The sequence below is a fragment of the Myotis davidii genome, unplaced genomic scaffold (genome assembly GCF_000327345.1).
Source record: "Myotis davidii unplaced genomic scaffold, ASM32734v1 scaffold252, whole genome shotgun sequence".
Lineage (NCBI taxonomy): Eukaryota > Metazoa > Chordata > Mammalia > Chiroptera > Vespertilionidae > Myotis > Myotis davidii.
The window spans coordinates 246,055-258,055 of record NW_006283768.1 but is presented as its reverse complement, the minus strand read 5'-3'; the positions used below and the strand labels follow the sequence as shown (position 1 = coordinate 258,055).

The window sequence follows — 12,001 nt, the reverse complement described above, 5'->3', positions numbered from 1 at the left end:
ATTCTCTCTCCCTGATACATGGCATCATCCTATCTCTGGTTTCCCCTTTGTCCTCCATCCAGGTGCCTCTTCTGCTTCATTCTCTCCCATATCACTTGTGCATGCGTGTAATGTTTCAATACCAATTGAAGAACTCTGTAGGTACCTGCCTAATAAGATTTCTAAACCCATAGTTAGTGTGAACATGAAATTGTCAAAAACAAGTCTCCACCCATAATTGTTCTTTTGTATTCCTGTTGCTTGAGCTACATTAAGTAGAATGTGCATGTTGTAGTCCTATGATGATGTTAACTTGGTACTACATAATGACTTGCTCCTCACACTTGGTAAACTACATAATAATGTACTGGTAAATTAGCAAGAAACAAGAATGCAGCAGAATCTGTCTAGCTTATTAAAGATGATATTGAATAGTAAAAATAGCTCCTTTTTTGGTGCTTGGTAAGCACAGTGACCAAAAAACTGTATGGCTGTTCATTCATTAGTCTTACCTACTAATGTCAAACTCATGGTACCTACAGTTAAATAAAATCCAATGCTCTCACTCTTTACACTATGGTTTCTCCTTCTTCCTAACTATGTAGACTCTTGAAAATGCCACAAACTTGGCAGAACTTCCTGGGGTTTTTAATTTCATGTTTAATTGGCTGTCATCAATAACCTGATGTTGAAAACATTTGTAGTTTTCAGTATGAAACTATGGGGTTGAAGACTCCCTTTTACACTAGTATATCTTGCATTTTTGGCTGTATTTTAGATTCTTATATATATACAGTTTCACCTTAGAACTTTTTCATCAACTAATCAGGGTTGTCCAACACTTATCTATAAAAGTCACTTTGGCATTTGTTTTCAACTAAGGAAACAAATATAGCTCATTGGAGACTGGATTTTTTTCCCTTTTTTTCATCATTTAGCTCAAAAGCAAAAGGTTTCCTCTCAGAGTCTTGTAAAATCATATTAGAACTAGCAGGACATAGGAAAACATTAAGAAATCTTTGTCTAGATTAAAGAAAGGAGGCAGGTTATAAAGCCATATAGCCAGTACAGTTCATCCTGCAGATGGCCTCATACCAGTAGCTGTTAGAGTCCCCACCTCCACTTCTTACAGGGAACTGCAGATTTTAAAGGCTCTCTCAAAAAAGGTGACAGCGCCAAGACCCGGAAAAGGAGAAGACCTCCTTGGAGAACCATAATGTACTCTTCACTGCCACTACCACCACCAAATGGATTTTTAGAGCTTGAAACAGTCTTTGTAAGTTAATCAAAGCATCCCTGTGACATACCTGCCTTCTCCCTGTGCCCAAGTTTGATGAACAGTGGCTGAGAGGTAGAATAGGCTGCATTGTGGAAGGACTGCAGGACAGATGGGCAGCCAGGGTAGAGGCTCCTTCCCCCACATGAGATGGTGTACATCTCTAGGCAATCAAAGTTGGACTTTGGACTCTGAAACAGCTATAATACAAGAAAGTTAAAACCCCAGTGGAGGTAAAGAACCCTTTGACTAATTATTCTCTTGTACCCAAGAAAGGTACTGCTGTATGTACACTTACTGCAAGAAGGATCTTGTTTACTATCTTCTTCTGGACTGGATAGTTAACTATATTTTATGATAGTTTTGAAAGACATCTGTAATGTAAAGACTGTCCATATTAATAACTAAATAAATTGTATATCAAACCATAATGGCGGCATCATTTGGTTTGTTTGTGTAATTTACTTCTATTTCCATCTCCTAGAACAGTGCTTTACTCAATTGTTGGTGCTCAATAAATATTTGTTGAATGAATTCTGATTTCCATGAAACATCCATACTGCCCAAAAAAATTCTACATAGATTGCTAGAGAAACTGAGATTTAGATCATTGTCTGACTTCAGAGATTTTTTTTTTTGAAGGCAGGATCCTTCCCCATTATACAGAAAACCTCAGAACAGAGGCATCCACAAGTAATAGATTTGAGAGATGCCATTCTCTGTCAACTGCCAGCAATCAGTTTGCTGATATGCTAGAAACTCCTCTCCAGCAAAACAACATGCAGTTCAAATCAGCAGCTGTTCTACAAGAGACCAGAAGCCTGTGCCCTTATAGTGACGAATGCATCACACGTGATGTGCTGCTATGCCATAACAGTGGGTAGGAGCCCACAGACAGTACTACCCTTACCTCTATCTTAATGGAGGCCACCTCTAGCTTGCTACCCACTATGAGTGCATTCTAAGGGAGAGAATGGGAGGTGCAGCACCACAAAGCTTGAATTATCACCTTGTGCCAGGACTAGAGCACAGATGAAGAGCAAAACCAGAAATGAGAGTTCCGGAAGAAGATGGGTGAGTGAAATGCACTAGAATGTGTTCCCACCTTTTCTCCCCGCAGCATTAGCTCCTTGGAATCCTGTTAACCCTCACCCAAACAGCAACCCCATTGTACTCAAAGCAAAATTGACTAAATACTGGCCCACAATCCAGTGTTGCCCTTGCTAAGCATACTGATAGCCATGGCGACGTGGACCAAAACTCTTCAGTTCTAAAACGATTTCCTCTTGGATGGAATAGAATGCAGCTCTCGGACGTAAGCATTCTTGTGAAGTGTTCTGAGAAACCCTGCATGTGAACATTTAAAAAAGAAATGCTCGTTGGTATCATTAGAAGGTTTATTATCTAATTCTGCTGAACATAAGGGGTGAAGATGTGTATTACCTTGGTGAGCATTACCCTTTATATCCAGCTGTTAATAGAATCAGTAAGCTTATAGGCCACTTCTTAACTCTAGGAAGACATAACATTTGAATTATACAAGTGTCTATTAAAAAGCACCTAGTTGCCCTAACTGGTTTGGCTCAGTAGATAGAGCGTCAGCCTGCGGACTGAAAGGTCCCAGGTTCGATTCCGGTCAGGGGCATGTATCTTGGTTGCGAGCACATCCCAGTGGGAGGTGTGCAGTAGGCAGCTGATCAATGTTTCTTTCATCGATGTTTCTAACTATCTCTCTCCCTTCCTCTCTGAAAAATCAATAAAATATATTTTTTTTAAAAAAAAGCACCTAGTGATTTTAGGGATTTCATAGCTGTAGCCAGGAAAACTGAGGATTTTTTTTTCAAAGATGAGAGCTCTTATTTTACATACATACATGCATAATTATATATTGTGAAGCTTTGTAAATACATGTTTTATAGGTGTGTCTAAGTTTTAGACTAAACATTCTTAAAGTGTGATAAGTGCAAAGAGAAAGGTCTTTGGATACTGTCTGATGGGTATCACACCCTGCTTCTGTTCATCACCAAATGCCTTACTCTCTGGGCCTGTAAGGAATTAATATGATGAGTTTAATGTTCCCATCATTATATGATGAGTATAATGATCCCTACTTCCCAGGGTTTTTGTGACTATTGAAACCTAGAGGTTGAAGGTAAAGTTGGATGGAACTGTGATACCTTATGGCCTAATCTACACTCCCCTGTCCCCCCTGCAGGATTCCCAGCTAAAGGAACTCAAAGAATAGCCAAATGGGAGACAGAGAGTCCATTAATACTTTGAGGAGCACCAATGAAGAATGTAACCCCTTGTTTCCTTCCCCCAGAGACTAAGGTGGCCAGGTCTACAGAAGCAGGCCGTGAATATAGGTCCCTACTAGTACTTCCTTTTCCTCTCTCTTCATATGTCAAGTGGGAAGAACAGTAAGTAGCTCAGTAATCTTAAATTTTATTGTTACTAAGTCAATATAAATGAGGCTATAACACTATGAGTTTTTTTCTCAATATAGAAACAAAATCCCCCTTCCCATTTTCCTTGCTGCCCAATTACTTATCAGTATATATAAAATATACCTTTTTATATACATACCTCTTCATGTACCTGGTATATGTCTTTTTCTTAAATATAAATGGTACTAGAAGCCCGGTGCACAAAATTCGTGACCTGGGAGGGGTGGGGTCCTCTCAGCCCAGCCTGAACCCTCTCCAATCTGGAACCCCTTGGGGGATGTCCAGCTGCCAGTTTAGGCCCGTTCCCATTACACAGTCCTGGACCGCTAGTTCCTAATCGCTCACCTGCCTGGTTGCACCTAACTGCCCCCACTGCCGGCCTGGCCGCCCCTAACTGCCCCCTGCTGCCAGCCAGGTCACCCCAACTGCCCCCTCCCTGTGGACCTAGTCGCCCCCAACTGCACTCTGTCCCCCTTGCCGGCCTGGTTGTCCCTAACTGCTCCCCACATTGGCCTGGTTGCCTCTTTTGCATATTACCTCTTTATTATATAGGATGTGTTTTGCATGAAGGCAGATGGTAGTGAATCCACTTGTCTGGCCTACTTGTCATTATGATTCTTGACTAAACAGGCAAGATCCCTTTGATATTGGAGGTTTCCAAGGGTAACTGCTCTTATATGTCATGGGTGGCCAGCTACAGTATTTGAAGGGGGAAAAAAATGAGTCCTGAGTAGAATTTATGCTCCTTTCTAAATTTAACTAATTTTTTATTATTTCCTTCTTAGTTGACTTTTAAAAGTTCGTTATTTCCTTATCCACACTTTGTTTTTGCCTAGAAAACAAATATTTTACCAAAACTTTTTAACTATGGCTACAGAGATTCTAATCTAATGGCATGTCAAAGATGGACCGTATACTCCTATTTATAACACTAGATAGGAACTTAGTATAATGACAATTCACTCATAGAATGGAACCCATTATAATTAGGCCAAACTTGGACCATGTAGGCATGGATACAATTCCCCTGATGTCCTTTCAGTCTCTTGCTTTCCTGCTGCTTGGTGTCATATTTGTCCAGTAAGAAGTGTAGAGTCTCCCACTTTCCAAGGCAACCAGAGGATCCGAGTGATGCATGAGCAGCACTGTTCACACAGCGATTTCCCTGGTTTCTCTCGTCTGCAGCCTCATCGATGCAGCTTTCAAGGAATCAGAATGGCTTAAGTAGGGGGGTTAAGGCACGGAAATGGGGGCTCAGGTGAGAAGTGATTTATCCCAGACCTCAGAAAACATTTTTGGAATTTGTCCATGCTCAGAGGTCCGTGTTTTTTCTGGTAGGCATGTGTATAATTTTAATCTGCTTAGCCGTAGAGTTAAAGCCATGTTCAGTGGTGTGTAACACTTCATAGTGTCTAATTGGTTTTGGTCACATATATAGAAAATTTTTCATTTCAGCATTAGGTTGTAAGAAAATTAGCTAGATTTTTTGATCCTCAAGAAAGTATAAGCCTTGGTCATACTTCGAAGTCTCTTACTTTGGGGTTTGGGATTTTTTTTAAATCTTTATTGTTGAAAGTATTACATATGTCTCCTTTTCCCTCCATTGATCTCTTCTAGCCCGCTCTCCCCTCCCACCCCAGGCTGTCACCACACTATTGTCTGTGTCCATGGGTTAGGCATACATGCATTCAAGTTCTTTGGTTTATCTCTTCCCATCCACCCACCCTCCCCTGCCTTTCCTCTGAGGTTTGACAGTCTGTTCCATGTTTCTATGTCTCCGGATCGATTTTGTTCATCAGCTTATTTGTGTAAAGTTTATGTGTTTGTTTGTTTCCCCCCACATCCCACGTGGTTCAGGGTTCAGGATCTGGAAGAGGGCCGCACGCAAATGAAAAAGACAAGAAATAATAATTTGGAAATATTGCTGGGCCAGGTGGGCAAGTCCAACTCAAGGGGAAGGACTTCCACTGGTGCTTAGGCCTCGCCAACCTTTTATTGGTTTGGGATACGCCCATAGCCCTTAGGCAGGCAATTTCCAGTAACAGGCAGACTAGCCCATCAGCAGGGATTTACATAATAATAAATGGGGAAGTTGCTTCAGCCACCATGTCTGGACTAACAGTGGGTGCACAGCTCTGACCTTTGCCAGGGCTTCAAGGATCACCAGCCTTCGGGGTTCCTTGTCCACACCACTCTGCTAGTGAAGACAATAGGCAGCTTCCCACACTTATTTTTTTCATTGGATTCCACATATGGGAATTTTTTTTAATTAAATAATTTTAAAGATATTTATTGTACTTCTGTTATCTTCAGATAAAATTTTTTAAAGCTTTAACCAGACTTCTAGTATATAAACTTTGAATGTAACAATAGATCTTTTAAATATATATATAATCTATTTTCAAGTAAAATTGAGAGACAACACTTACTGTTGTATAGTTACTTTGTCACTTACTGACTCCCAGGAATCCCAAAGAATTCTGAGGGAAAGAAATTCTGGGTGTACCTTCAGATTACTGTAAAAAATATATCCTTCTATGAGTGTTCACTTTGAATTTTATAACCATACCTACTTTAAAAATAGGCCTCCCTTCTAGTCACATGGTGTTTTTGTTAACTGGTTTGTTTTTAAGTACTGCCATGTACAGAACAGAGCCACACCTGCTGCTAGGTCCCTGCCCGTGTGGTGGCCATACACTCATATGCAAACCCCTTCTCCTAAGGCTCCCCCAAGGTCAGCATTGCTCCGCTAGGACCAGAGCAGGTTGGCCACCTTCTCACCTTGTCCTCGACCCATAGCTGTTCCGTTCAGCCTCACAGTGTTCAGCCCTGCCATGTCCAGCAGGGGCACATCAGACAAGTACCTATAATTAGAAATTGTGAAGGAGTGGAGGTTGAATTGTACTTTGAGATACACAAAGCTATGTAGATTGCAACTCAACCCAAGAATACCAAGAGCCATCCTAATCAGGGTAAACAATGGGGAGGGAATATTAACCTGAGTAACTGATTCCAGACCCGTCTCTGCAGGAATCCAAAATAATCCCTGATTTCAATGGAGCCAACCATCAGTAGACGATTCCTTCACCTTGCACTCACTTTTTTAAGGTTCTAGAATGCAACCTACTCCCCACCATGCCCCTCCTACAATGATTTCCTTCTTCGTGCAGGTAAGAAAAGTAGAGGAGAAGTTATTAATAACTCACATTCCACTCTTCTCATCCACAGTTTCCACCTCCTAGTGCCCAGCAGAAGTTAGGGGAAGTGACACAGCAGAGTGACCACTGAGCTTCAAAATACCACAGTCTAATACAGTGATGGCGAACCTTTTGAGCTCGGCGTGTCAGCGTTTTGAAAAACCCTAACTTAACTCTGGTGCCATGTCACATAGAAATTTTTTGATATTTGCAACCATAGTAAAACAAAGATTTATATTTTTGATATTTATTTTATATATTTAAATGCCATTTAACAAAGAAAAATCAACCAAAAAAATGAGTTCACGTGTCATAGGTTCGCCATCACTGGTCTAGTACCTGATAAACCCTGCTTCCCCTCTTCTACACCTGCCCTCGCCTCCCCCCACCAGGATAACCGAGGCAGTGCCTTCCCTGAGCCACAGGAGTCATGAGACAGTTACCTGAACAAATGGGTGCTCGTAACCCGATCTGACAGTCCCTTCCTCTGTGAAGCGCAGGCCTGGGTAAACCTGGGGCTGACGTGTGATGAAGAGTTTCAGAAGGCTGTCCTGGCGGGCTCCCCAGGGCCACTGCGCTGTGTGTGCATGTTTTAGTGGTTGAAGTAATATGCCACAGGTAGCTACACCCTTTAGACAGTTACCTGAACAAATGGGTGCTCGTAACCCGATCTGACAGTCCCTTCCTCTGTGAAGCGCAGGCCTGGGTAAACCTGGGGCTGACGTGTGATGAAGAGTTTCAGAAGGCTGTCCTGGCGGGCTCCCCAGGGCCACTGCGCTGTGTGTGCATGTTTTAGTGGTTGAAGTAATATGCCACAGGTAGCTACACCCTTTACACACACACAAGCATTTTTTCCACATTACTAAAAACTCTATTTCACAAACCTCCCTTTTATTAGTCACATATTCTTCAAGGGTATGGATGTTCTATAATTGGCCATTTTCCTACATATGGACATTAAGACATGTTTCCAGTTTTGAAAAACAAACCTCAAGTACTAAGTTGTGAGCATTTGCCGATGCGAGGGTAGTTCCTAGACTAAAAACTGTCAGTGCCTCTACTTCCAGATCCTAACCCTAAATCAGCAAATTCCTTTCTTTGTCAGGACCCCTCGTCAGTTTCTCAGTGTGGCCTCTCGGCACCTGCTGGATCCACTGGTATCTTTGTCACCTCCTGGACACTCAGTGCTCCTGCCAAGCCCTCCCTCGTCTCTTAAGGTAACGATTTTCAACCTTTGTCATATATGGCACACATAAACCAATCACTAAAATTCTGCGCCACACCCAAAAATATATTTTTTGCTGAGCTGGCAAAAAAAGTGTAATTTTGATTCATTCACATGTTGACAATCCAATCTGAGGGAAAAATGGTTAAAGCCCCTGACTAGATAGTGAAGTATTGCGTGTTGTAAAAATCCTCGTGGCACACTGGCTGAGAATGGCTGTCCTAAGGGACCCACCACAAGGGAGGAGGAGTGCAAGGGCAGAGTGGCAGCACCTCCCTGCTGGGCACCTAGGCATTGCACCACTCACTATTCACCACCCCCTTACAGTGGGTCAGAGTGGCCTCTTAGGAGGAGGGGGCACAGAACCCACCTCCAAGCACTCATTGGAGCCTAATTGCCTGCCAACATTGTCATCTACCAAAGCCCGCACCCGCGCAGCTCTTACAAGCCTGCGGGCCACCGCTCTGATCTGTGACTGTCTCCCAGCACCATGAGCAGGGAAAGGGGAGGCATGGGGTGAGAGCCGCCTCTTCCAGGACAATCCTCATGTAGCACTCCCAGGACACTAGGGCCCAGCTAACCCATTTCTTCCTACAGACCACAGACAGCGAACGGGCAGGGGGGCCATATATCTTGGTTTGGTATTTTGAAAAAAGAAGTGGAGGAAAATGAACAGCTCTCAACATTTAAAATTTGGATGGCCCTGGCGGCTCTAACTCAGTTGGGTCAGAGCATCATCCCATGCAGGGGGATGGAGGATTTGATTTCCAGTTAGGGCACGTGCAGCAACCGATTGATATTTCTTCCTCTCCCTCCCTCCCTCCCTTCCTTCCTTTCTCTCTCTCTCTCTCTCTCTCTCTCTCTCTCTCTCTCTTTCTCTCTCAAATAAATTTTTAGAAATTTCTATAAATAAAATGAATTAAAATTGGGATGATTTTGCATAAAACTATATTTTTCTGACTTTTAAAATGGTGAGGCCTGGCAACCTGGGTGATATATTTTAGGAGAGCAGCCTGTGGCCATGGCTGTGGCCGCCTTTGGACAGGACCTATGTCTCTAGCCTGTTAGAATCCCCCCTGGCCTACCCTCCCCAGTCCCTTTAACTCCATGGCCACTGGAAGCCTGTCTGTGACCCCATAGAGAGCTCCCATGCAGGCAGCAGGCAGGGACACGGGTCCTTAGGGGAGAGAAGCAGCACTATGGGAAAGGCCATGGCTCGCAGCGGTCCGAATATTTGACCCCAGAGCATTGTTATGACTTGTGCGAGCTTGCATGGTTTACCCCCCGAGAAGAGACGTCATGTTCTGAGGGCCAGTGACAGCTGCAGGCTGGCAAGTGTCAGGAACACAGACAGCTGCAAGCCACGCCCAAGCCTGCACCCACCCCATCCTGCTAGTAGGAGGGAGCTGGTGTTGACCTTCCTGTGCCCTCACAGGGCTGGCAGCCCCTGTGGTCACTGCGGGAATTTAGAAAGCCCTTTCTTAGCTGAGTCAGGCCTTCTCCTGAGGCCAAAAGTGTCCTCACATCCCCTGCATCCCATGAGTCAGGAGCGCTTATGCAATAGGGGCCCCGCTAACTCAAGCTGATTACACTTGGCTCTTTGAGAAGGTGTCTCTTTGGAGAATTCCAGCACCTGCCAACGTCTGAGGATACCCAACCCCCCACTTAAAAAGGCTCATACAAGGAAGTTTCCACCCACTCTCAGCCAAGCCCCCTGGGGAGAGAAACTCCCTGCCCCTAAATGTTTCATTGGGAGTGTGGTGCCCTTGTGGAAAGCCTCTGGGACAGCTGATGCTCCAGGTCTCAGGCCGCAAGAATGGCACCGACCACGAGATAAAGTGTAGCAACAGCTCAGAAACAGTTGTCAAACCTTGTTTTCTCTAAATGTTCCTAACCAGGACCTCAAAAATGCCAGCGCTCCCCACGTTTGCCATATTTGAAGAGGAATATAGTGTCAGCAAGAAACCTGACCAAATAAACAGCATACCTTCAGTTTCCGAGAAAGTGAGGCAGAGCATGGAAGAGGAAGGAGAAGTCAGGGACATAGACATTTGGCGCAAATGTCTACACAGCCAGTGCACGTAGGAACTGTGGGTCAATAAATAATAATAGAAAGATAAAAACATTTAAAAAGGCATTTGTGGCAGATATACGAGGTAGTTGTCAAATATCCTACCTCCCTTGTTCTTTATTGACAGAAAACTGTTCTAATTAACAAAGCTTTAGACGCTCCAATTCCCCAGCTTTCTAGGCTGGCGTGACGGTTCTGTGGAAGTGCCTGCAAAGAGCATCCTTAGGGAATAAAAGGGCAAAGACCTACACGAAGGCCTTGGCCCCTTCACCTCTTCCTTTCCTTCCTTTTCCCGCACCCAACTGTTGTCATGGGCCCCAGAAGTACAGCAGCCCTCTTGCAGCCATGAAGTGCAAGCCTGAGGATAAGAGCCTACACATTAGGGGCAGGGGGGCAGAAAGGTGAGGAGAGCCCGTCCGTCAGTAGCACCAAGGAACTTGAGAACCAGCCTTGTATTGAGGACCCTCAGACTTGGTGCATAAGGCACACACCTGCTGTTCAAAGCCCCAGAGCAAGGTTTCCTGTTACTGGGAGCAGAATAAAATCTTCATTCACGAGGCTCATCCTTACAGCACCAACATCTCCTAGGACAACTTGTTTTGCTTACGAGCCTGGGAAACAACTCATGAAAACAAAGCCCAAAGGTTTAAAACAATTGGGGCTACCAGCTTTCATTCTCAAACTTCAGAAAAACCCCAAACAACCTGACTCGCTGACCCAGCAGACTTCCTCACCACAGAAAGATGAACGGAGCACTTATTATGTACATCACACACCATGGATAGAATGAGAGGGTAGACATGGTCCCTTGAGGGAGAAGATGAGAAACTCATTCATCTTATATTAAGCAAACAAGTTCAAGTGTTAACAGAGGTATAAACAGAGTTAAAGGTTCTGTAGAGAGAGGACTCGGCTCTCCAGGGGCCAGCGGTGCCGTACAAGAGAGGGTGGAAGCCAGAAGGTGGGACATGTAAAGCAGCCCAGATGGGGGGTGGGCCTTAGACATTTCAACTTTTTATTATGGAATGGAAAACAAAAGTTTGCAAGCTGAGGGTTGGAATGTTTGCTTTATGTTTTGTTCCGGAGCCAGAACTACTGCTAACAGGAGAGAGAGAGAAAGACAGGGAGAGACCGACAGCAAAGAGATTAATAGCTCGGTGCGATGAGTTCCTATTGTTGTGAGAAAATTCCCCATGGGTATCGTGTTGTTACATTTCTGTGAAGAGAACACTTTTGTCTCAAACTATCTCTTCAATGACGTTTATATAACAAATGCCCTTGTGGGCAGAGGATAATGCCAAGGTGGGCCAGGACTACATACACACCCGTTCTAAGATTGGAGTTTCCTAAGCTGAATGTCCCTCATTGTATGTGCAGCATCTGCCTGAATTACTGTTCTGTGTGGGGCTAGCGGACACAAGGAACCATTGCAAACATGGAACTCGTGCCCAGCAGGGTGTGAGTAATGAAGTCCTCTGTCTCTGACCCAGGAGCCTCACGCCACCTCTCCGCACTGGTGAAATGGAGGCAGGAGAACTCGTTAGCTTGCAGGGAGGGAAGGCCTTAGAGCCCCACAGTTCTTCATGTTTCAACTAGGATTAGACAGACAGGGAAAGGTGGAGACTGGAAGCCAAGACGAGCTGGAGAGCCCGGGTCGGGTGACAAGGCAGAAGACAGCAGTGGGGTTAACTGAGAGGAGGAGCAAAGAGGGTTCCTGAAAAATAGCTGGCTTGGGTGTGTTGGAGTTGCACTGCTGAGGGGATCTGGAGGCAGAGATGTCCCATGGGCAGGTCCTCATTCCAGTGG

At 44.4% G+C, this 12,001-nt stretch overlaps 1 long non-coding RNA gene across 2 annotated transcripts in view; it reads left to right on the top strand.

Annotated features, from left to right (window-relative positions):
- The first annotated feature begins 11 nt into the window (after positions 1–11).
- Positions 12–12,001, top strand: part of LOC107183646 — a 32,570-nt gene continuing 20,580 nt past the window's right edge. Inside the window, exons 1-4 of one of the 2 annotated variants that reach the window (XR_001514434.1) lie at positions 12–2,329; positions 3,579–3,675; positions 4,745–4,926; positions 8,005–8,115. This is a non-coding gene — a long non-coding RNA (uncharacterized LOC107183646). Of the gene's footprint in view, positions 2,330–3,368; positions 3,676–4,744; positions 4,927–8,004; positions 8,117–12,001 lie in introns of those variants that run through there. The other variant, XR_001514436.1, reaches the window with a different exon arrangement.